This window comes from Staurois parvus, unplaced genomic scaffold (assembly GCF_062004578.1).
Source record: "Staurois parvus isolate SC_StPar_1 unplaced genomic scaffold, SC_StPar_1.0 ptg000581l, whole genome shotgun sequence".
NCBI classification, from domain to species: domain Eukaryota; kingdom Metazoa; phylum Chordata; class Amphibia; order Anura; family Ranidae; genus Staurois; species Staurois parvus.
In genome coordinates this window covers 3,224,738-3,248,598 of record NW_028318377.1, presented here as the reverse complement: position 1 = coordinate 3,248,598, position 23,861 = coordinate 3,224,738, and positions in this window count along the sequence as shown.

Here is a 23,861-nt window from a genome sequence, read left to right as displayed (position 1 = left end):
TTGGAGCTTACAATCTAGGAGGGAGGGGATAGTGGTACAAGAGGTAATTAGCTGTGGGGGGGTGGAGTGGTAGGAGGAGTAGTTGATTCCAGTATTAGCTGAGGTCGGGGTAGGCTTCCCTGAAGAGATGGGTTTCCAGAGTGCGCCTAAAGGTAAGCAGAGTAGGCGATAGCATGATAGCTTGGGGTAGGGAGTTCCAGAGGATGGGTGAAGCCCTTGAGAAATCCTGGAGATGAGCATGGGAGGAGGAGACAAGGGAGCTAGAGAGTAGGAGGTCTTGCGAGGAGCGGAGAGTACGGTTTGGGTGGTATTTAGAGACAAGTCGGTGATGTAATTAGGGGCAGTGTTATGAACGGCAGTGTTAGTATGTACATGGACACGTAGGAAAACATTAGGGTGCGTTCAAGGACTGCTGAAAAAAACGCTGAACAGATCCTGAATGTGAGTTTATCAGCTGCAATATACATGAACCCTTATGATAAATGTGTAAATGCTACTTCCTTGTACCTATACTGGACAGCACAACATCAATTTACAAGATGGAACAGGCAGTAATTTTAAAGCTGAACTCCAGTCAGATAGGAAATATACAAATGAATGCAGTTCTGTATTCAACAATACAGAGAAAAAATATTTTTAAATGCAAGCAGTTGAAGTATCTGACTTTGACCTGGTATTAGCCTTTTGCAGTACCTGTACAGCAAACAAAAAATATATATATTTATTCAATATTAAAAGTGTCATCCAAAAAACAGTCATAACAATAATAAAAACAAAGACTTTTCTCCCCTGATAAATATTGACTTCCCATCTAAATATGTTATATTAACTTTTAAATTAGCACAGTGGCTAAATGGTTAGCACTTCCGCCTGGCCTGGTTCAAATCCCAACCATTGCACCACCTGCCTGGAGTCTGCATGTTCTCCCTGTGCCTGCGTGGGTTTCCAAAGACATGCTGGTAGGTTAATTGGATCCTGTCTAAATTGTCCCTAGTATGTGTATGTATGAATGTGAGTTAGGGACCTTAGATTGTACACCCCTTGAGGGTTAGGGACTGATGTGAATGTACAATATATATGTAAAGTGCTGTGTAAATTGATGGTGCTATATAAGTACCTGAAATAAATAAATATAAATTCAAATTCCCATTACTTGATAACCAATAATTGTTAATTATTTAAACATAGTATGATAAAGTGATCAGTCTTAAATGCATGTTCATGTGACTGTCCCAAAGGAAAAGAGAGAATAGATTCATAGCTGCGGGGGGAGTTGGGTAAGGAAAGGGGGAGGAGGGGAGGGAGAAAGGAAGGGTGGGGAAAGTAGGAAGGGAATTGCAGGGCTACAAATGAAAAAGGAAAGAAGTGTTTCAGAACATTCCATTACAACATATCTTGTGTAGCAGTTGTATATGCTATACATTTTTTTTACTTGCTATATTTTTATTCTTTTAAGTGGAATTACCCTTTAAAGCTGAACTCGAGGCAAATGGCCTAATACACAGACAAAATATTATTTTGCCTGCCAAAAAAAGTTGTATTTTGGTTCGTCCATTTTTGAAATTTACACATCCAGGCAGATGACACCACTTATTCTAAATGTAGGATCTTGCTGCCAGCAAGGTTCTGCATTTTATTGTATAAAATTCAGTATACCTGTGTCAATGTGGCCTTGCAGTTTTAGACTGTAGAAGGTTGTTCAATGGTGTACTCTCTCCACCCCCCAGCCTGATAATTAGACAGAAAGGAGAAGTCGCTAACTGATGAGATAATTTTTTCACTCTGCTCTCTCCTCCTACCAGCAAGTTCCTTGTCCACACATTTGTGTGTAGCACACCTTATTAGTTCCCACTCCTGAAACTTCCTCTCCCAGTATAAATGCTGATGTACAGAGGAATCAAGAAGCTGATACTAGGTCAGATTCGTGTACTTTCACTAGATAGATTTAACAACTAGGGGACCGCCTGCAGTAAATATACCGCTACAAGGCGGCCCCTGTGCGCAGGATCACATACATAAAAGTGATCCTGCATTCCGGGGTAGGGGGGCGCGCACGAGGCGCGTGAACACCATACCCGCAGCACCGATTGCGGCCGCGGGTGTCAATCACTGGGTCCCGGCCAGTGATTACCCGCCAGAGCCCGGCGATTGCCGGAAAACACTGATGGGGAGGAAGGCTGCATTGTTTTCAATGGAGCTCTTCCTCCCTGTCAGCTTCAGCATACTGTTCTGATCACAGCCTTCTGGGACAGTGTGTAACAGAGAGGTACACCCCCCCCCCCGGTCCCTTCACACAGTTAACCCTTTCATTGCCTCCCAATGTTAACCCCTTCTTCCCCAGTGCCATTAGTACAGTGTCAGTGTTTGTTTTTTTTGCACTGATCACTGTATTGGTGTCACTGGGGATGTCAGTGACCCCAAGTCAGTTCCCCCCCAGTGTCAGAATGTCCGCCGCAGTCCCACCATAAGTCGCTGATCGCCGCCATAAGTTGCTGATTGCCGCCATAAGTCTCTGATTGCCACTATTATTAGTATAAAAAAAAAATCCAGTATCTATACCGCCATTTGTAAACGCTATAACCTTCATGTAAACCAATTAATTTACACGTATTTGGATTTTTTTTTAGCAAAGACATGTAGCAGAATACATTTTGGCTGAAATTTATGACGAAATTAGATTTTTAAATTTTTTTACTGGACATGATTTATAGCAAAAAGTCCAAAATACTGTTTTTTTTCTCAAAATTGTCAGACTTTTTTTTTATAGCGCAAAAAATAAAAAACGCACAGGTGATCAAATACCACCGAAAGAAAGCTCAATTCGTGGGGAAAAAAGGATGTAGATTTCATTTTGGTGCAGCATTGCATGACCGCGCAATTGTCAGTTAAAGTAACGCAGTGCCGAACCACAAACCGCTTATGTAATCGCTTCCTGATCGCCCTATAGCAGAAATACTACAACAGGGCGGCATGGGTGCACAAAATCACATAAATATACGTGATTCGTACTCTCGTGTTTTTCACGCCCCTCCCAGATAGCGTCAGATTGCCCGTCAGTACACCAGTCATCACATTTAACCTCTCAATTGCCAGGAAGAAGCTCATACGCAATAAACCTCCATTGCTAGTATAGTGTCTGAATGGATCAATATCTTTGATCAGATCAGCACTATACCAGTGTTCACATTAGTATAGCGTCCCCAAAAACGCAGCTTTAGCGGGATCAGCCCTGGCACCTGCCAGCACTTGTGTTTAGCCCCTACGCTTACCTCTCCCTTCTCCCCTAGCAAGTGCAGTGTCAGTAGGTCCCTGCCACTTGATACATTGCACACAAAACCGCAGTGTTGGCATAATCAGGCCTGATCTCTGTTAGCACTTGCCGGTAAATTTTGATGACTCTCATATGTAGCAGAGTGCCAGTACTAGTGCCACCTACCTTTTGGTGAACTGGCGAGCACCAGTGATCTAGTACATCCTGGTCTTTCATATACCTCTTAGATTGTAAGCTCCCAGGATCAGAGCCCTCCTAACCCTCTTGTATTGAACTGTATTGTTCTGTATTGTCTCCCGTTATATTGTAAAGTGCTGAGCAAACTGTTGACGCTATATAAATCCTGTATAATAATAATAATACCAGCACTGCAGTATGACTTGGCGATGTGGCGAGTCCCATAAGTGCAGTACACGCTGGTGCGGTGGCGAGCAGAAGTATTGTCCCGCAGCCACCAAGAATTCGCACACAGGCCCGTAGAGCCTCTAGTATCCTTCCAGATGTGCTTGCAAATCCTAATTGACAGCCCACAAATTCTGCAGCACCTGTACTTCCCCCATTCACTGCCCAACCCGGAATTCAGGTGGAAATAGCAAATTTAACTCCTCCCCTTGATTTTTTGGAGCGGTTTTTCATGGAAGATCTGTATGTATTGACTATGGATCAAAGCATTTTATATGCACAATAATTTGTCACCACCAACCCAAATTCAAACCTTGCCAGACCATTCGCATGGAAACTCATTACGGTTTCCAAATTTATATTTTTTGGGGGCCTAACCCTCAACATGGGCATTACTAAAAAAAATGAATTGCGGTTGTATTGGTCTGCAGACCTGATTCATCATATGCCCGTGTTCTCTGCTGCCATGGCCAGGCATAGATATGAGAGTATAATGTGTTTTATGCATTTCAACGACAACACACTCTGTCATCCTCGGGGTGACCCTGAATTCAGCCCCTCACAAATCACCTTAACCAAAAATTTGCAGATGTCTATACTCCCCAGCAAAAAAACTGCGTTGATGAGTCCTTCGTTAATTTTTCTGGCCGCCTTGCATTCAAACTATTTCTCCCCAGCAAGCGTGCCAGATATGGGGTCAAGATGTAGAAGACCTGTGAGAGGACAACAGGCTATACTTATAAGTTTCAGATTTACAAGTGAAAAGAAAGAAAGGGTCACGTGGAGCCCCCCGGATGCCAAAACTACATGGGGAGTAGTGGCAAGACAGTTTTGGACTTGGTGTCATCTTTTTTCCATATGGGGTACCACTTATACGTGGACAATTTTTATTCAAGCGTGCCACTATTTAGACATTTGTACAATCTTGGAACTGGTGCATGTGGCACCGTGTGACCTAATGTGTGCCCACCATTAGAAGTGGGTGGATGCAGGGCGGTGTATTTTAATGGTGGACATACCACACATTTTTTTTTCGGTAGAGATTTCTTCTCTTTTTTTCATTCAGTCCACAGGCTGTATAAAAAAAAAAAAAACATAGCATATACACCCAACAAGGACCAGCGATGTACTGGTACATCACTGGACTTTTAATGGTTATACCACGATGATGCCTACAGCTGCAGGCATCATCCTGGTATCATATTTTTCAGCCGGCGATCGGCTTTCATGTAAAAGCAATCCTAGTGGCTAATTAGTTGCAGGATTGCTTTTACAAGCAGCGGGAGACAATACCCCCCTCCCCCACTGCCTTCCGCAGCCTTCTCGGGCAGTCCTGAGCCATCGGGGGAACCTGAGAATGCAGCCAGTGCTTCTGCCAGCTGACCATAGAGCTGATTGGAGACCAGAATGGTGCCAATCATCTCTATAGCCTAAGAAATCAGAATCTACAAGCATTTCATCACTTCAGTTTCGCAGGATATAAACAGCACCATTTGTAAATTGGGAAAGCATCTGATCACATCGATCTTGGTTTGATTACATAATGTAAGGGCAGAGGAGAGATCTAGAGTATGATAGACCCCAGATTTCTCAAAAAAGAATATATGACAATGCCCATTGAAGTTATAGGGGATATTTTCATTCCCTGTGATAGCATTAAAAGTGGTAAAAAAAAATAAATTAAAGGGGCAGTGTAAAAATAATTAAAAAAATCAAAATAACTTAAATAAAAAGTACCCTCACCCCCCTGCGCATAAGCGCACCTGCGTTCGTGAGCGTTGACCCTGTGCCAGTATGTAAACAGCAGTTGCACCATGCATGTGAAGAATCACCACGAACGTCAGATCAAGGGCAGTATTTCTAATACTAGACCTTTTCTGTAAATCTAAAATGGTAGCTTGTAAAGGCTTTTAAAATGTTGCCTATGGATATTAAAAATGTATTCAGTTTGTCGCCATTGCACGGGGCATGCGCAGTTTTAAAACATGTCATGTTTGATATATATTTACTCGGCATACCATCATCTTTTATATTTTACCAAACAATTGGCCAATATATTGTGTTTTTATGCATTAAAAGTAAAAAAAGTGTATTATTTAAAAAAAATTGCGTTTGAAAAATCGCTGAACGAATACTATGTGACATAAAAAATTGTAGCACCCACCATTGTATTCACTAGGGTGTTTGCTTTAAAAAATATATAATGTTTGGGGTTTAAATTAATTTCCTAGCAAAAAATACTGATTTTTTTCATGTGAACAAAAAGTGTCAGAAAACGCTTGGTCTTCAGGTGGTTAGAAGAGTGAATGATATGTGGCATAAACTTCTAATGCTGAGCATAAAATGCCCCCACCCCCCAAAACGACCCCTCTTTGGAAAGCAGACACCCCAAACTATTTGCTGAGAGGCATGTTGAATCAATAGAAGAATTTATTTTTTACCACAAGTTTTTGGAAAATGACAAACAAAAAAAATTATTTTTTTTTACACAAAATTGTCACTTAAATGATTTATTGCTCACACCTGCCATGGATATATGTGGAATTATTCCCCAAAATACATTCTGCTACATCTCCTGAGTATGGGGGTACCACATGTGAGAGACGTTTTGGCAGTCAAGTACAGGACCCCAAAATCCAATAAGCACCTTCAGGCTTTTAAAGGGCTTTATTTCCTCATTACACTTCCAGACTACCTATCACAGTTTCGGAGGCCCTAAAATACCAGGATAGCACCAAACTCCCCCAAATGACCACTTTTTGGAAAGTAGACACCCCAAGGAATTTGATAAGAAGCATGGTGAGTATTTTGCAGATCTCGTTTGTTGTCACAAGTTTTTGGAAAATGAAGAAAAAAAACAAAAACATATTTTTTCTTTTTTTTATATTTCAAAACCTTGTGAGAAAAAATGAGATCTGTAAAATACTCATCATGCCTCTTTTTAAATTCCTTCAGGTGTCTACGTTCCAAAAAGGGGTCATTTGGGGGGGGGGGGTTTAGTGCTATCCTGGCATTTCAGGGCCTTCAAAACTGTGATAGGTAGTGAAGAAGTGAAATGAGGAAGTTACACACCTTCAGGCTTTCAAAGTGGTCTTCGGATTTCAGGCTCCTGTATGTGGCTAGGCTCCCAAAAAGTCTCACACATGTGGTATCCCCATACTCGGTAGAAGTAGTAGAATGTATTTTAGGGTGTAATTCCACATATATTCATGACTTGTGCAAGAAATGTATAATTTAAATTACAACTTTGTGTAAAAAAAAAGTTTTTGTCATTTTCCAGAAACTTGTGGAAAAAAAATAAATCTTCCATGGACTCAATATGCCTCTCAGCAGATAGCTTGGGGTGTCTACTCTCCGAAAAGGGGTCATACGGGAGTATTTGTACTATCCTGGTATTTTAGCACCTCAAGAAATGTAATGAGCAGTCAGAAAATAGAAGCTGTGTAAATTCCGTTATCTATATCATAGTTTGTAGACGCTATAACTTTCATACAAAGCAATCAATATACACTTTTTGGGATTTTTTTAACCAAAAACATGTAGCAGAATATATTTTGCCCTAAATTTATGATGAAATTTTAGTTTTTTTGGATATTTTTTATGACAGAAATGAGAAAATATTGTAACTTTTTTATCTCAAAAATGTTTTTTTTTTTTTTAGAACCAAAAATAAAAAGCTCACAGGTGATCAAATACCACAAAAATAAAGCTCTATTTTTGTGAAAAAAAGGACATACATTTCATGTATGTACCTTGTTGCATGATCGTGCAATTGTCAGTTAAACTAGTGCAGCGCAGTATAGCAAAAAAAATGGCGTATATTGCAGTATCTATGCCATAGTTTGTAGACGCTATAACTTTTTCACAAAATAATCAATATGCACTTATTGGGATTTTTTTACTAAAAACATGTAGCAGAATACATTTTGGTCTAACTTTATAACTAACTTTAAGTTTACTATATATTTTTTATAGCCGAAAGTAAAAAATATTGGGTTTTTTTTCAAAATTTTCAGGCTTTTTTGTTTATAGCATGAAAAATAAAAAGCGCACAGGTGATCAAATACCACCGAAAGAAAGCTCTATTTGTGTAAAAAAGGACGTAAATTTCATTGGGTGCAGCATTGCATGACCGCGCAATTGTCAGTTGAATTAGTGCAGCGCCGAGTAGCAAAAAGAGGCCTGGTCATTAAGGGGGGGGGGGGTAAATCCTCTAGAGGGCAAGTGGTTAAATAAAATGGTCATTAAAGGTAAAGTTCACCTTTTAAAAAAAATTATAAATGCATATATTTTTGCAGGCAAAAATGTGCATTTTATCCCCCAGTAGCCTGCAAAGTATTACACGTGATCAATGCAATGCAGGTGCAATGCCAGGCTCCTTCAGACTCTTCCTCTAGTTATCTGTCCAGACAGAGGTATAGGCTTTAAGTTGCAGAATAAAAAGTGATGTTGGTGCAGCACTACAATTCACCTTCCTTACAAACCACTTGGTATTTGCTCTCTTGTGACTAATACAGAGGATATAAACCAGGTGTGCTAGCACCAGGGCTGCTGTTAGAAACCACGGGGCCCCATACAGCCAACCTGGCAGGGCCCCCCCTTTCCCCAAAAAAACAGTTTATTACGCTTCAGTTATGAATGAACACAGCGAGTGATCAGTACCGAGCACTCATTGTGTTCATTCAGGAAGGAAAGGGGCTGGTAAAATGTTACATATTTACAGCACCCTTGCTTCTGCATCCTGAAGGATCCTATTGTGTGCTTGCAGCTGCTGGTAAAGAGGAGGGAAGGGAAGCCAGCAGCACTGCGGGGGTGGGGGCACAGAGGGGGGAAGCATGGGGAAGTATATGGTGCACAAGGAGGGTGATAAGGTGCTACGGGTTGGGAGGAGTTACTGGAACCAATCCCCTGTATGGCTCTCTCTGCAGAAGCTGAAAGCCACGGGGAGGGAGAGGAGAAGAAGCTGGGTTTCAGCTGCTGCGGAGAAAAGCCATACTGGGGATCAGTTCCAGCAAAGCTGGAAGAAGAGTCAATGAACTACGAGTGCGGGTGTAAGGGCCCTTTCACATGGGTGGACTCCCCCAGCAGATCCACCTGCTCAGCGGGGGATCTGTCCTCTGATGCTCGCTGAGAAGGCGGAAAACAGGTTCTGCTTATGCAGAGCGGAAATGGATACAGCTCACTATCCTCTATGGGTACACGAATGTAAACAGACCACCTGTCCATTAACAACCAATTGTCATCCAATCCACTAGATGGATGGGGAACAGATCCGCCATCTGTTTTCTGCAGATAGGATGGCATACAGGTGGGTGTAAACAGACACATGTTTGTTTACATTCGCCACTCCATAGAGGGCAATGGATGGTCCAAACAGGTCCACCTGAAAAACAGACATTGGTCTGTCCATGTGACATGGGCCTAACATGCAACATAAACAAGATATACCTGTGCTCAAATCCCAATAGCTTGTACATGCATTTATCTGTCAGGTGGTAAGGGGGTGTAACCGCACGTTTACACTAGAAATCCTGGAAGAACCATCTGCACACTGCTATGTACCCTTTCCAGCAGACTTTGCAAAAAAAAAAAGGGATTTTAAGTTCACACATATTGCAATACATGTTTAGGCTGGCCAACTGCGTCAAGGTCATCCGTTTTGGCTAGCCCTACTTTGCTCTGCCAACACAAATGCTACTGTGATCACAATGCCAATATGGGGAAAACAGACACAATGTCCACAGTCGCATTTGTGTTGGCAGAGCAGAGTAGGGCTGGCCAAAACGAATTACTTGGACGCAGTTGGCCAGCTTAAACATGTATTGCAATATGTGTGAACTAAAAATCCCTATTATTTATTGCAAAGTTTACTGGAAAGGGTATATAGCAGTGTGCAGAGGGTTCTTCTGGGATTTCTAGTGCTGACATGTAACATAAGCAGCACAGTGGCTAAATGGTTAGCACTTCCACCTGGCAGTAGTAGGGTTGTTGATTCAAATCCCAGCCACAGCACCACCTGCCTGGAGTTTGCATGTTCTCCCTATGCCTGTGTGGGTTTCCTCTGGTTACTCCAGATTCCTTCCACACTCCAAAGACATGCTGGTAGGTTAACTGGGTCCTGTCTAAATTGTCCCTAGTATGTATGAATATAAGTTAGACCTAAGATTGTATGCCCCTTGAGAGTTAAGGACTGATGTAAATGTACAACATATGTAAAATACTGCATAAATTGACAGTGCTATATACAGTGGGGATCGAAAGTTTGGGCACCCCAGCTAAAAATTTGTATTAATGTGCATAAAGAAGCCAAGGAAAGATGGAAAAATCTCTAAAAGGCATCAAATTACAGATTAGACATTCTTATAACATGTCAACAAAAGTTAGATTTTATTTCCATCCTTTACACTTTCAAAATAACAGAAAACAAAAAAATGGCGTCTGCAAAAGTTTGGGCACCCTGCAGAATTTATAGCATGCACTGCCCCCTTTGCCAGGCTGAGACCTGCCAGTGTCATGGATTGTTCTCAGTCATCATATGGGAAGACCAGGTGATGTCAATCTCAAAGGTTTTAAATGCCCAGACTCATCTGACCTTGCCCCAACAATCAGCACCATGGGTCTTCTAAGCAGTTGTCTAGAAAACTGAAACTGAAAATAGTTGACGCTCACAAAGCTGGAGAAGGCTATAAGATAGCAAAGCGTTTTCAGATGTCAATATCCTCTGTTCAGAATGTAATTAAGAAATGGCAGTCATCAGGAACAGTGGAAGTTAAAGCAAGATCTGGAAGACCAAGAAAAATATCAGACAGAACAGCTCGCAGGATTGTGAGAAAAACAATTCAAAACCCACGTTTGACTGCACGATCCCTCCAGAAAGATCTGGCAGACACTGGAGTTGTGGTACACTATTCCACTATAAAGAGATACTTGTACAAATATGGTCTTCATGGAAGAGTCATCAGAAGAAAACCTCTTCTACGTCCTCACCACAAAAATCATCGTTTGAACTTTGCAAATGAACATATAGACAAGCCTGATGCATTTTGGAAACAAGTTCTGTGGACCGATGAGGTTAAAATTGAACTTTTTGGCCGGAATGAGCAAAGGTACGTTTGGAGAAGAAGGGGCACAGAATTTAATGAAAAGAACCTCTGTCCAACTGTTAAGCATGGGGTTGGATCAATCATGCTTTGGGGTTGTGTTGCAGCCAGTGGCACAGGGAACATCTCACGAGTAGAAGGAAAAATGGATTCAATAAACTTTCAGCAAATTTTGGATGGTAACTTGATGCCATCTGTGAAAAAGCTGAAGTTAAAGAGAGGATGGCTTCTACAAATGGATAATGATCCTAAACACACCTCGAAATCCACGGGGGATTACATCAAGAGGCGTAAACTGAAGGTTTTGCCATGGCCTTCACAATCTCCTGACCTCAACATAATTGAAAATCTATGGATAGACCTTAAAAGAGCAGTGCGTGACAGACAGCCCAGAAATCTCAAAGAACTGGAAGACTTTTGTAAGGAAAAATGGGCAAAGATACCTCAAACAAGAATTGAAAGACTCTTGGCTGGCTACAAAAAGCGTTTACAAGCTGTGATACTTGCCAAAGGGGGCAGTACAAGATATTAACTCTGCAGGGTGCCCAAACTTTTGCAGACGCCATTTTTTTGTTTTCTGTTATTTTGAAAGTGTAAATGATGGAAATAAAATCTAACTTTTGTTGACATATTATAAGAATGTCTAATCTGTAATTTGATGCCTTTTGGAGATTTTTCCATCTTTCCTTGGCTTCTTTATGCACATTAATACAAATGTTTAGCTGGGGTGCCCAAACTTTCGATCCCCACTGTAAGTACCTGAAATAATAAATAAACATGGTGAAAAATGTTATTTTGTGTCCTTCATGCTGTTTGTTGTAAATGTTTGAAAATCAATTAAAAAGTTAATCACAAAAAAAACATGGTGCAAAAGATGAAGTTAACCTTTAATGATTGTTAGTTATTATTATTATTATTATTATTATTATACAGGATTTATATAGCGCCAACAGTTTGCTCAGCACTTTACAATATAACGGGAGACAATACAGCAACAATACAGTTCAATACAAGAGGGATAGGAGGGCCCTGCTCCTTGGAGCTTACAATCTAAGAGACCTAGATGCACTGATTTGTGTCTGTCTGGAGTTACGCTCTAACAACATATTTGTATTTAAAATGTGTATTTAGCCATTTTTCTGGCAGTTCCCTTTAAGTTTTAGAATGTTGCAAGTCCTTAATATTTCCTACATAAATGCATAACATATTGGCCAAAATGCTGCACTTTATCAACTCTTCAAACTTGACAAAATGAAACATTGTGACCTTTGTGGTAATTTGGCAAAACCAGGAAAAATGTCAAGAATGTAAGTTCATAGGAGAAGTTTTTAAACAATCATAAGATGGATGATCACCTTGCTTTTGAGTGGAATATGCAGTTAAATTGTGCTGCTGAAGATTTTCTTGGCCTTTACTCATCATCATGGTCCACTGACTTCAGAGGCTTGGTACAACAGCTGTTCTCCGCTTCCTTATTCAAAAGGGCTCAGGGTGTTATGTAAATGTTACAGGATGTGATTGTATCAGACCACGCAAAGCTTGGGTCACTCAGATATTACCATTACCGTTGCTTGGATGATATATGATGTATGCTATACAGAAATGCATTTTCTTTTCATATTCCACATTCCTGGGCATGATTTAAATTGGATATCCAAACTTAAAAAAACCCACCACTTTTGGTTGGCTGAAGAAAATACAGAAATATAACCCCTTTTCTTTTTGTGCATTTATTGTCATATTGCATTGTATTAGCCATTGGTTAGTGCAGAAAGTTAGAGGTTTAAGTAATGCCCTTTACTGACTAACTGAAAAATGAGGTTCTTCAGTCCCTTCCATATAAATTAAAAGTCAACAGCTATAAATACTGTAGCTGCTGTCTTTCAATAAAAAGACACTTACCTGTCCAGGGATCCAGTGCTGTCTCCACCAGGGCCAGTTCTTTGCCAGTCTTTGTGTCACCATGGTAACTGTGGGAAACCAACTGTGACTCCATGTGGCTTTACACATGGCTTCCCACTGTATATGCATGAGCAGCGCTGTCCCCTGTGAATGGTCCTACAGCCTCCTTTGATCTGTGACTTGTCCCAAGAGGCTTCGGGCAGAAAGGGGGCCAATCTTCAGCAGAATGGGTAGAAGTGGGAATGGGTACCTATCAAAACCATATACCTGCCCCCCCCCCCCCCCCCCCAAAAAAAAAGTGCAAAAGATGAAGAGGAGGGGGGTAGGAGACAAAAAATCAAAACTTCCCATTTGGAGTGAAGTTCTGCTTTTAGTTCCTCAGATCCCTTCTTCATTTTTTATACAAATCAATTGTATAAACTGTATGAATTGTGTAGCACTACCCCCATAGGAGCTGCTTGCATGATGTCCCGGTTTCCCTGTACTTCGCCCCGCAGCCAGGCACAGTATATTTCTTTAGCCAAATACACACACACACACTTCCACTCATTATCTTCAATGACCTGCCTAGGGGATGTTTTGTTTTTGGAGTGTATTGTAGAACTGAGGATAGAGATGGGGAATTGTAGTAGGATACTCCAAATCAGATCTATTCACACTGAGGACATCTCTTAGTTGAACACTTACGAAGTCTTGCCTGTCAGCAGTAGCAGTAGTAGTTACAGGGCTGAACTCCTCAGGTATAAGCCAGTTATGACAGATTTTGACAGCCCAAAGGTAACGTAGCTAAGCAAAGTCTTTTGCAGTATCAACACTTGGACAAGCTCTTCAGAATACTAGCCAGTGTTCCTTTTTTCCAGACCCACACTGACTATCAAACCCCAGGGGAGATCGCAAGCACACAGCATCCCCAAGTTCCTTAATGTTTGTACTCACAAAGCCCAAGGATAGAATGGTTGCCTCCTCCCAATCATCCAAGGGAAACCCTTCAGTGATATCAGATAGAGCCTTAGCAGATAACTCCCCTAAGTCAGCTTCCTGCAAAACCAGGGTCACTCTCTCCAACTTTAGGCCCTCAGATTGACCCACCTGAGGCCACATCACAGCAAGTGCAAGGCAAAGCAACCTGCCTCCAGCCTGGCTGGTGCAACCCACTCCTGGGAAAGACACTGAACCCATGTGCTCTCAGAATATAAATACCACTCCAAGCATGCAATGGGACTGCCTTCCCCTACAATTGGCCAGGGCTGTATCCATATTCATGCTGTTCATTTGACTAGTTCCCTACCCATGTTCTGGAAGGCTCTCATAGCTTCCTGAAGGCGGGCAGAATGCAGACAAACTCCAACTCCAACTCCAAAAGCAGCATCAGAAGACATCAATCACAGCACTCTGTTAAGCAGAATACCACACTGAATTTACCTGACACATCCTAGCAACTAACTAGAAGGGTGCTAAAATTGTATAAATGAATAAATTGTATAAGCCCTGACGGGATCTAACGAATACTGAAATCTTGCATCTTTGATAAATTAGGTTAGCCAATAAAGGGCATCGCTTAAACTTTAAACTTTTTGTATTTATTGTAGAATACTCAATCAATTAATAATGATACAATTGTAACTCCTAAGCTTTCAGGAATTCCTGCTCTTTCTCAAAACTCACCAGTGAAAAGCTGTAGCTTTTTTGTTTTCATGCATTTATTGTCATATTGTACCCTGCCAGCCATCGATTAGTGCTGAAAGTTTAACTGAAACCCTTTATTAGCCAACTGACATCATTAAAGATGCAAGCTTCTGTGATTCCTTAGATCGCCTTCAGTGGGTTTTATAACATTTTTTTGTAAAAACTGTTTTAATTGCATACTGTACATTGTAAATTTATATAAAGCCTGATACAAGGATCTAAATAATTCTAAAAGCTTGCATGTTTAGTAACTTAGATTAGCCAGTAAAGGATATCACCTAAAGTGGTTCTAAAGTCAAAAGGATTTTTTACCTTAATGTATTCTATACATTAGGGTAAAAAACCTTCCAGTTGCTCTCCCCCCCCACCCCCCCCCCCCCCACACTAAATACTCACCTAAGTCCTGCATGTGTTTTCTCCTCTCTCCCTGTTTTCACAAGCTTGGCTGAGGGAAAGGGGAATGGGGCCAAGCCACACTGTGTGTGTATATGGACGCATAAAGCCAGGCTTGGAAGCTTTCTATAGGGGCACACAGAGAAGAGGCAGAGCGGACAGCAGCAGTGGGGGACCCCAGAGGATGAGGTAGGGGCTTGCATAGAGCAGGTAAATATAACATCTTTTTATTTTAGTGAAAAAAAAATTGCCTTTACAACCTTTTTAAACTTTATGCATTTATTGTTGAATACCATACAATTAGTAGTGATACAACTGTTATACCTACGTTGACGGTTTCAGGAATCCCTGCCCTTTCTTAGAGTTTACCAGTGAGTTGCTGTAACTGAAACCTTGAAAGGGGTCTTCTTCTCAGTGAGAAGATGGTCAATGTGGTTGATGTGGAGGGTGGAGGAGTAAATCAGGATTATCAGGCAGGATTATCAGGAGTCAAAATGAGTGGTAGGTGTTCACAGAAAAGGAAAGCCAGCCCTGGGTTTGAGCACCAAAACAAATTTGCCAAGTTAGGTGAAGATGTGGGGGTGGCAAACTCAGAGATGGCAGTCCTAGATGTCACTGCTTCCCCTAACAGCTGGGAAGGCAGCCCACAGAGTTGATAAATTATTGGGAGGGGTTGGGCATAACCCAGCTATCTTGATCCATGTTAGAACTAATGACAGAATACATAGAAGGTGGAGACTCCTTAAAAATCAAGTAGAAGAACTAGGTTGCAAGTTGAAGGGAAGGGCCTCTAAGGTGATATTCTCTGAAATATTGCCTGTGCCATTCACAACACAGGAAAAACAGGGGGAGTGTCACACTTAAACCTAACACAGGTGGTCAGACACTCTAGCTGGCTTCTGTGTTCTTCACCTATAGCAGCCCCCCTTTTCCATAAGGCAAGCAGGCCTACCAGTACTCAGCTGCCCCCAGGACAATATAATACACATATATATATATACATACATAATGTTATAGTACCTGGCTACCACGTATGGGCAGGTGCGAACTGAGCACAGCATACAGGTACTTGTGGTAGACAGACAGGCAGACTGGCTTGATGACAGTCCAGGTACAAAACAGGCAAGGTTTAGGATAGTAAATATTCAATCTGAGGTCGTCAATGAGGGAATCCAAACATCAGAGCCTGACAGACAGGCAGGGAGCTTGCAGCATGTTTTACAAATGCAATATCACAAGCATGGGACTGCAGGCTTGGCTGGCTTAAATCAGGTTTGGTCTCCACCCAGAGACTAGTCACATCAATCACCTTGCAGGTGAACAGACAGACAGGGATGCATCATAGCTAAAACCAGGATGCTGGAATAAGAACAGCAGCTGTCAAAGAACAAGAGCATTTACACACCCCTAACAGGGAGCTTAGAGAACTGAATGCTTGGCTAAAGACCTGGTGTAAGAGAGAAGGATTTGGGTTTCTAAAGCACAGGGCTGACATTTCATTGGAATACAACTTATATGCTAGAGATTAGAGATGAGCGAATCGAACTTGGCGAAGTGGAATTCGTTTCGAATATTAGGAAAAATTCGATTCGCATCGAATCCGAATTTTAGCAAACTTCGGATGCACGAATCGAATTTTCCCCGATCAGCCGGCAAAAGTGTCACTGCAGAGAGCTCCGCTATTTCTGACAGTTCTCTGACAGTTCTGACAGTTCATTTACAGCGGTTGAAACATTGTATCTATTTGTTTCCATTTAGGATACAGATGTTTTTATTCGGAAATAAATAGATACAATGTTTCAACCGCTGTAAATGTGAAGGAACTGTCAGAGAACTGTCAGAAATAGCGGAGCTCTCTGCAGATACACTTTTTGCTGTACTGGAATTCTTCTTCTTTTCATTCTTGTTCTTCTTTTCATTCTTCTTCTTCTTTTCATTCTTCTTTTCATTCTTCTTCTTCTTCTTTTCATTCTTCTTCTTCTTCTTCTTTTCATTCTTCTTTTCATTCTTCTTCTTCTTTTCATTCTTCTTCTTCTTCTTTTCATTCTTCTTCTTCTTCTTTTCATTCTTCCTTTCATTCTTCTTCTTCTTCTTTTCATTCTTCTTTTCATTCTTCTTCTTTTCATTCTTCTTCTTCTTCTTTTCATTCTTCTTTTCATTCTTCTCATTCTTCTTTTCATTCTTCTTTTCATTCTTCTTTTCATTCTTCTTTTCATTCTTCTTCTTCTTCTTTTCATTCTTCTTCTTCTTCTTCTTTTCATTCTTCTTTTCATTCTTCTTTCATTCTTCTTTTCATTCTTCTTCTCATTCTTCTTTTCATTCTTCTTCTTCTTCTTCTTTTCATTCTTCTTTTCATTCTTCTCATTCTTCTTTTCATTCTTCTTTTCATTCTTCTTCTCATTCTTCTTTTCATTCTTCTTCTTCTTTTCATTCTTCTTTTCATTCTTCTCATTCTTCTTTTCATTCTTCTTTTCATTCTTCTTCTCATTCTTCTTTTCATTCTTCTTCTTCTTCTTTTCATTCTTCTTTTCTTCTTTTCATTCTTCTTTTCATTCTTCTTCTCATTCTTCTTTTCATTCTTCTTCTTTTCATTCTTCTTTTCATTCTTCTTCTTCTTCTTTTCATTCTACTTCTTCTTCTTTTCATTCTTCTTTTCATTCTTCTTCTTCTTCTTTTCATTCTTCTTCTTCTTCTTTTCATTCTTCTCATTCTTCTTTTCATTCTTCTTTTCATTCTTCTTCTCATTCTTCTCTTCATTCTTCTTCTTCTTTTCATTCTTCTTTTCATTCTTCTGCTTCTTATTTTCATTCTTCTTCTTCTTCTTTTCATTCTTCTTCTTCTTCTTCGTCGTGCCCCGTGACTGCCCAAATGAGTGAAGTGTGCGGTGATTCTAAGATCGACGGCACTCATCTGCATGTCATACTGACTGACAGTATTATTTCTCTTCCCCAGCAGACTCCAAGGGCATTTAAATTAAAGGTACAGTGTTCTGCACTAATATAAAGGCTCTCTGAAGCCTAGAAACCCTTTTAATAAGTTAAATTCGCAGCGAATAAATTCGCATCGAATCAAATTTCTCCCGCAAATTCGGCGAATCAGCCGAATCGAATTTTTGAATAATTCGCTCATCTCTACTAGAGATGGTTTGCACCTAAATGTAAAAGGGTCTGCTGTGCTCGTGGAAAGGTTTATGGGAAGGCTGGAAAAGTATTTAAACTAGGATTGAGGGGGGAGAGTGAATTAGATTATAATGGGGCAGACATGTCAGACAGGGATCAGTCCCTAACGGTGGGTGGAATGGGGGGGAGGACTGTGGCAGGAGATAAGAAGGTTTCCATGTTATAAACAACCTTTGGAAATATTGGAATTTGCACTTAAAAAAATACAAAATACATGTACAAAATGTGACAATAAGTTAAGGTGTTTGCTCACCAATGCCAGAAACTTGCCAAGCACAATAGGTGAGTTGGAAGCTGTGCTGCATGAACAGAACTATGATTTAATTGGTATTGCTGAATCTTGGCTTCATTCTTCACATGACTGGGCCATTAATATTCCTGGATATGTTCTCTTTCAGAAAGACATGGTAAAACGTAAAGCTGGTGGGTGTCTGTCTCTATATGAGAAGTGATTTCAAAGTGTGTGTGAAAGAGGACCTAACTGATGGAGAGTGTGATGAGGCTGAAGCATTATGGATGAAACTGCATATTGGTGTGTGAACTACAAAGTTAATCATTGGAGTTTGTTATAGGCCACCCAGTCTTAATGAGGAGACTGATAGAATGGACTGCAGGGGCTGGCACAGTGATATTAATGTGGAATGTTTACTACCCAGAAATTGACTGGAGTAATGGCACTGCAAGAACAGTAAAAGGGAAAAACAGTATAAATCTAGTGCAAGACAATTTTATGGTACAGATCATAGAGGCTCCAACTAGGAATGATGCTCTGCTGGACCTGGTAGTCTCAAACCATGCAGAGCTTATTATTAATGTTCATATAAAAGAACATCTGGGTAGACGTGACAAAAACATGATTTCATTTAATGTTAGCTGTAAACAGCAAGCACATACTAGAAAGCTAAAAACACTTAATTTTAAGAGAGCACATTTTCCAAGGATGAAGACTGCTCTCCAAGACTTAGATTGAGGGAGAATATTGGCATTGATAAACACAAAACAGAAATGAGAACTCTTCAAAATGCCTATATGTGAACATGCTGTAAAATATATTCCTGTGGGCAATAAGTATAAAAGGATAAAAATAAAACCTATGTTGCTCACAGTCAATTAAAAAAGGTATAAATGATAACTAAATAGCTTTTAAGAAAATAAACAAATGAAGAAACACTGTCATTGTTTAAGCGTTACAAAGAATATAACAGAATATGTAAAAAGGAGATCAAAGCTGCAAAAATTCAAAACGAACTTCAGACTGCAAAAGGGAGTAGGACAAACCCCCCAAAAAATCTTCAAATACAGTATAATAATAATAAAAAGGTCAGGTCAGAGCATGTAGGCTCTTTACAAAATAATCTAGAGTGGGTGACTGGGGACAAAGAGAAGACAAATTTATTAAATACCTTCTTCAGTTCTGTGTATACAAAGGAGCATGGTAGAGCTCTTGTCCATAATGAGGATAATATTGACACAGCCCCAGATGAACCACTATAGCTCAAAATTGATATGGTCCACAAATATTTTGACAGAATAAAGGTGAATAAAGCACCTGGACCAGATGGCACACACCCACAGATCCTAAGAGAATTTAGCTCTGTCATTTCAAAGCAATTGTTTTGAATATTTCTGGACTCTTTAATGGCTGGCATAGTACTACTGCATTGGCATAAGGCCAATGTGGTGTCTATAGTTAAAAAAGGATCAAAGTCTTTACCAAGTAGCTACAGACCTGTCAGTTTAACTTCTTTAGTTGAAGATACTGGAGAGTTTAATAAAAGACCACATAAATTAGTTTTTGGTATAAAAAAATATTTTAAGCAACAGACAGCATGGATTCATGAAAGACAGAAGTTGTCAAACAAATTTGATTTCTTTTTATGAGATGATAAGCAAAAACTTAGACAAAGGAGTGGTGGTGGACGTGGTATACTTAGATTTAGCAAAAGCCAGACAGAGTTCTCCACACGCAGCTAAAGTGTAAGGTGAAGTCTACAGGTTTGGGAAAATCAGTTTGTAAATGGATAGAAAACTGACTAAAAGATGGTATTCAGAGAATAATGGTTAATGATTCATACTCTGAATGGTCTAGGATTATTAGTGGTGTACCCCAAGGTTCAGTGTTGGGACCCTTACTTTTTATCCTATATATAAACAATATAGGGTCTGGGATTATAAATACCATTTTAGTCTTTGCAGATGACACCAAGCTGTGCAGTGGAATAATGTCCTTACAGGATGTCTCCAACTTACAAGCCAAACTCAATGCATGGTTTAATTGGGCAACTATGTGGCAAATGAGGTTTAATGTTGATAAATGTAAAGCTATGCACTTGTGGGCTAAGAATATGCATGCATCATACATACTAGGGGGGGGGGGGTACAACTGGGGGAATCAGTGGTGGAGAAGGATCTGAGTGTTCTAATGGACCATAGTCCTAATAATAGCACTCAATGCCAAACTGTGGTTGTCATACATCCACTGGTCCAAAATAAATTGAGCTCTGTCATTTCAAAGCCATTGTTTCTAATTTTTAGGGAATCTTTAATGACTGGCATACTACCTGTCAGGTAAGGACTCACCGCTGGGTGTGCTGGGGCTCACCTGCTGTGTGGGCTGCAGTATCAGTTCTCACCAGCAGGTGCTTTTCAGCAGCCAGGATCTCACTCCTGCAATCAAGCCATCACCTGAGGCTGATTGCAGGAGGTGTATTTAAGCAGTACCAGGCCTGCAATCAGTGCCTTGGTGTTTTCCCATGGGGCCTTGTTGTCCTGAACCTGTATCCTGTCTTCTACCTGCTTGACTCTCCTGCTCGATTCTGACCACGACTGAACTCTGCCTGCACCGACCTGGCTCTCCTTTTTGACTGGCCATTTGCCTGCCCCTCTGTGCCATATCTGCCTGATTGTTCCTGACCCGGCCTGCCTGACCACTCCACCTCTCTAGCCCTGACTACGCCTATGTTCCTGTATATATTGATATTAGTTGAAGGTTTGATTTTTGTTTACTGTGCGTTTCTGTATATTTGTGCAGCTCTTAATAAATTATATTATTATTACATCATTCCTGAAGCCTGCTGTTCCCTGTGTCAGTCCACACATCTCTGGTCATACCGGGATCCCTGACAGTACCACTGGATTGGCTTAAGGCTAATGTGGTGTCTTTACCAAGTAATTATAGACCTGTTAGTTTAACTTCTAAAGTAGGGAAGATACTGGAGAGTTTAATAAAAGACCACCTACATGAGTTCTTGCTTGAAAAAAAATATTTTAAGTAACAGACAGCATGGATTCATGAAAAACAGAAGTTGTCAAGTAAATCTGATTTCTTTTTATGAGGAGGTAAGCAAAACCTTAGACAAAGGAATGGTTGTGCAAAAGTGTTTGACACAGTTCCCAAAACATGGCTAATGTGTAAGGTAAAGTCTACAGGCTTGGAAAAATCAGTTTGTAAATGGATAGAAAACTGGCTGAAAGTCTGAATTTAGAGAGTAGTGGTTAATGATTCATACTCTGAATGGTCTAGGGTTGTTGGTGGTGTACCCAAATGTTCAGTGTTGGGACCCTTACTTTTTAATTAATTTATAAACGATATAGGGTCTGGGATTATAAACCCCATTTCAGTCTTTGCAGATGACACCAAGCTGTGCAGTGGAATAACGTCCTTACAGGATGTCTCCAACTTACAGGCCGACCTCAATGCTCTGTTTAATTGGGCAACTATGTGGCAAATGAGGTTTAATGTTGATAAAGGTTCTGCACTTGGGGGCTAAGAATATGCATGCATCATACATACTAGGGGGTATGCATGCAAAGCCAAACTGTGGTTTCCAAAGTGAGTTTCTTGTATTAAAAGAGGTATGAACTCCTGAGAGAGACATAATTTTGCCTCTGTACAAATCATTAGTAAGACCTTATCTGGAATATTGGGCACAATTCACAAAAAGCATATCGATAAGTGCAGAGAAGGACAACCAAACTGATAAGAGGCATGGAGGAGCTCAGTTATGAGAAAAGATTAGAGAAACTGAATGTATTCTCTCTTGAGAAGAGGAGATTAAGGGAGGATATGATCATCATGTAGTGAACTTGGTGTAGAGTTATTTACTTTAAGGTCATCACAGAGGACAATGGGGTACGCTTTATGTCCGGAGAAAAAGAGATTTAATCTTTAAATACTGAAAAGCTTCTTCACAGTAAGAGCTGTGAAATTGTGGAATGGACTCTCTCAAGAACTGTCCAGCCCAGTAGATTGTTTTAAAAAAGGCTTGGATTCTTACCTAAATACACAAAATATAACTGGATACTAATATTTATAGGTAAAGTTGATCCAGCGAATATCTCATTGCCTCTTGGGGGATCAGGAAGGAATTTTTTCACCAGCTGGAGTAAACTGGATCGTGGTTCATTGGATTTTTTTTGCCTTCCTCTGGATCAGCCATGGGTATAGGATAGTGTATATGGAGGTATTTGATTTGAGTGTGCTTTGTTTTTTGTTTTTTATGTTGGTTGAACTGGATGGTTTTGTGTATTTTTTTCGACCAGATTAACTATGTAACTATACAGTAAATGTAACTGTATAAAAAGTGTTGGCTGGAATGCACGTGAATGGACACCAATTGACCACTTAGGTGTGAATGAGACCTGCAGCTTTTATAATGTTTTGAACTTTTGTATGTTACTTAATTTTAAGTCTATTTAAAATTAAGATGACCTACCCTGCTGAAGGAACAGGAATTAAGACAGACCTGCTGGCAGGATCAACAGCTAATAAAATTATGCCACAAGAGGGATTCAGAAAATCATGCTATTGGCATTAATTCCAGTAGAATCCTGCATTCCATTTTTTAATTTAACCTACAGTTCAACTTTAGACTTACTATACTTGCTGAAATGTGTTGTTTGCATCCTTGAATTCATTTTTGGTCCATCTAGTGAAAAATTAATAAATCCTGTGGCACAACAAAATGGAGCTTGCCTACCACCATTCCACCTCTCACAAACTCCTACTGGCCAATTAGACAGCCTATCATAGTGATGTGCCTATAGGTATTGGGTCAGGAGGAAACAAATGTTTGAGCATTGCACATTCAGAATAGCATCGTATTAGAATGGGGAAAAAAGTTGCAGAATCCTGGAAGGAAATAAAACAATGAAAGCCAAATAAAAAGCATATAAATGTTATATGCAGTATCTAATATAAAACAAGCAGTCATTGAAGAATAAGAATTAAAAAAAATGCAAGGTTTAATTTGAGTGTATTGTTTTTGTAACCAAAAATATATATAAAAATGAGGTATAAAGCGTATCATTGTTTTGTCCTTCATCTCCTCCAGGATGTTTAGCCAGAGGGAGTGATGTTAAGATCTGCTTGAGCTGAGCAATACAATATTACCTTTCAGCTGTGAAATTGATTAATAATTTGGAAATGAGATCAATATTAGCTTTGATTATGCTTGCAATGGAGTCATAATATCACAATGTTCCCTGTCTCCTCTCTAGATACATTGCGACATGGTAGAAAATTATCGACTATTAAGTTACTCAGACATTGCATGGATGGAGCAAAAGTGAATCTGCTTCCCTTAGTCTTTGTCACTTAAAAAAAGCTAAAAAATATGAAGTATTTATGTATTCCAGATCTACTGAATTAAAATTCAAGAAAGCCTGATCAGTCAAATGTTCTTCCAGCAGTGCTCCAAATCTTATGTTTGTGCTATAATTCTTCACACCACAGCCCCCCTCTTCACATCACAGGAATATGTGCAAGGCAAGCTTCAACTCTACAGTCCCTCTCTACATCACATTACTCTACTCATAGCACAATCCCCCCGTTGCATCAGTGTCCTCAGTCCCCTCTTCACGTCAAAGCCCCCTCTTCACATCACAGACCCCCCCCTTCACATCACAGTCCCCCTTTCTTATAACAAC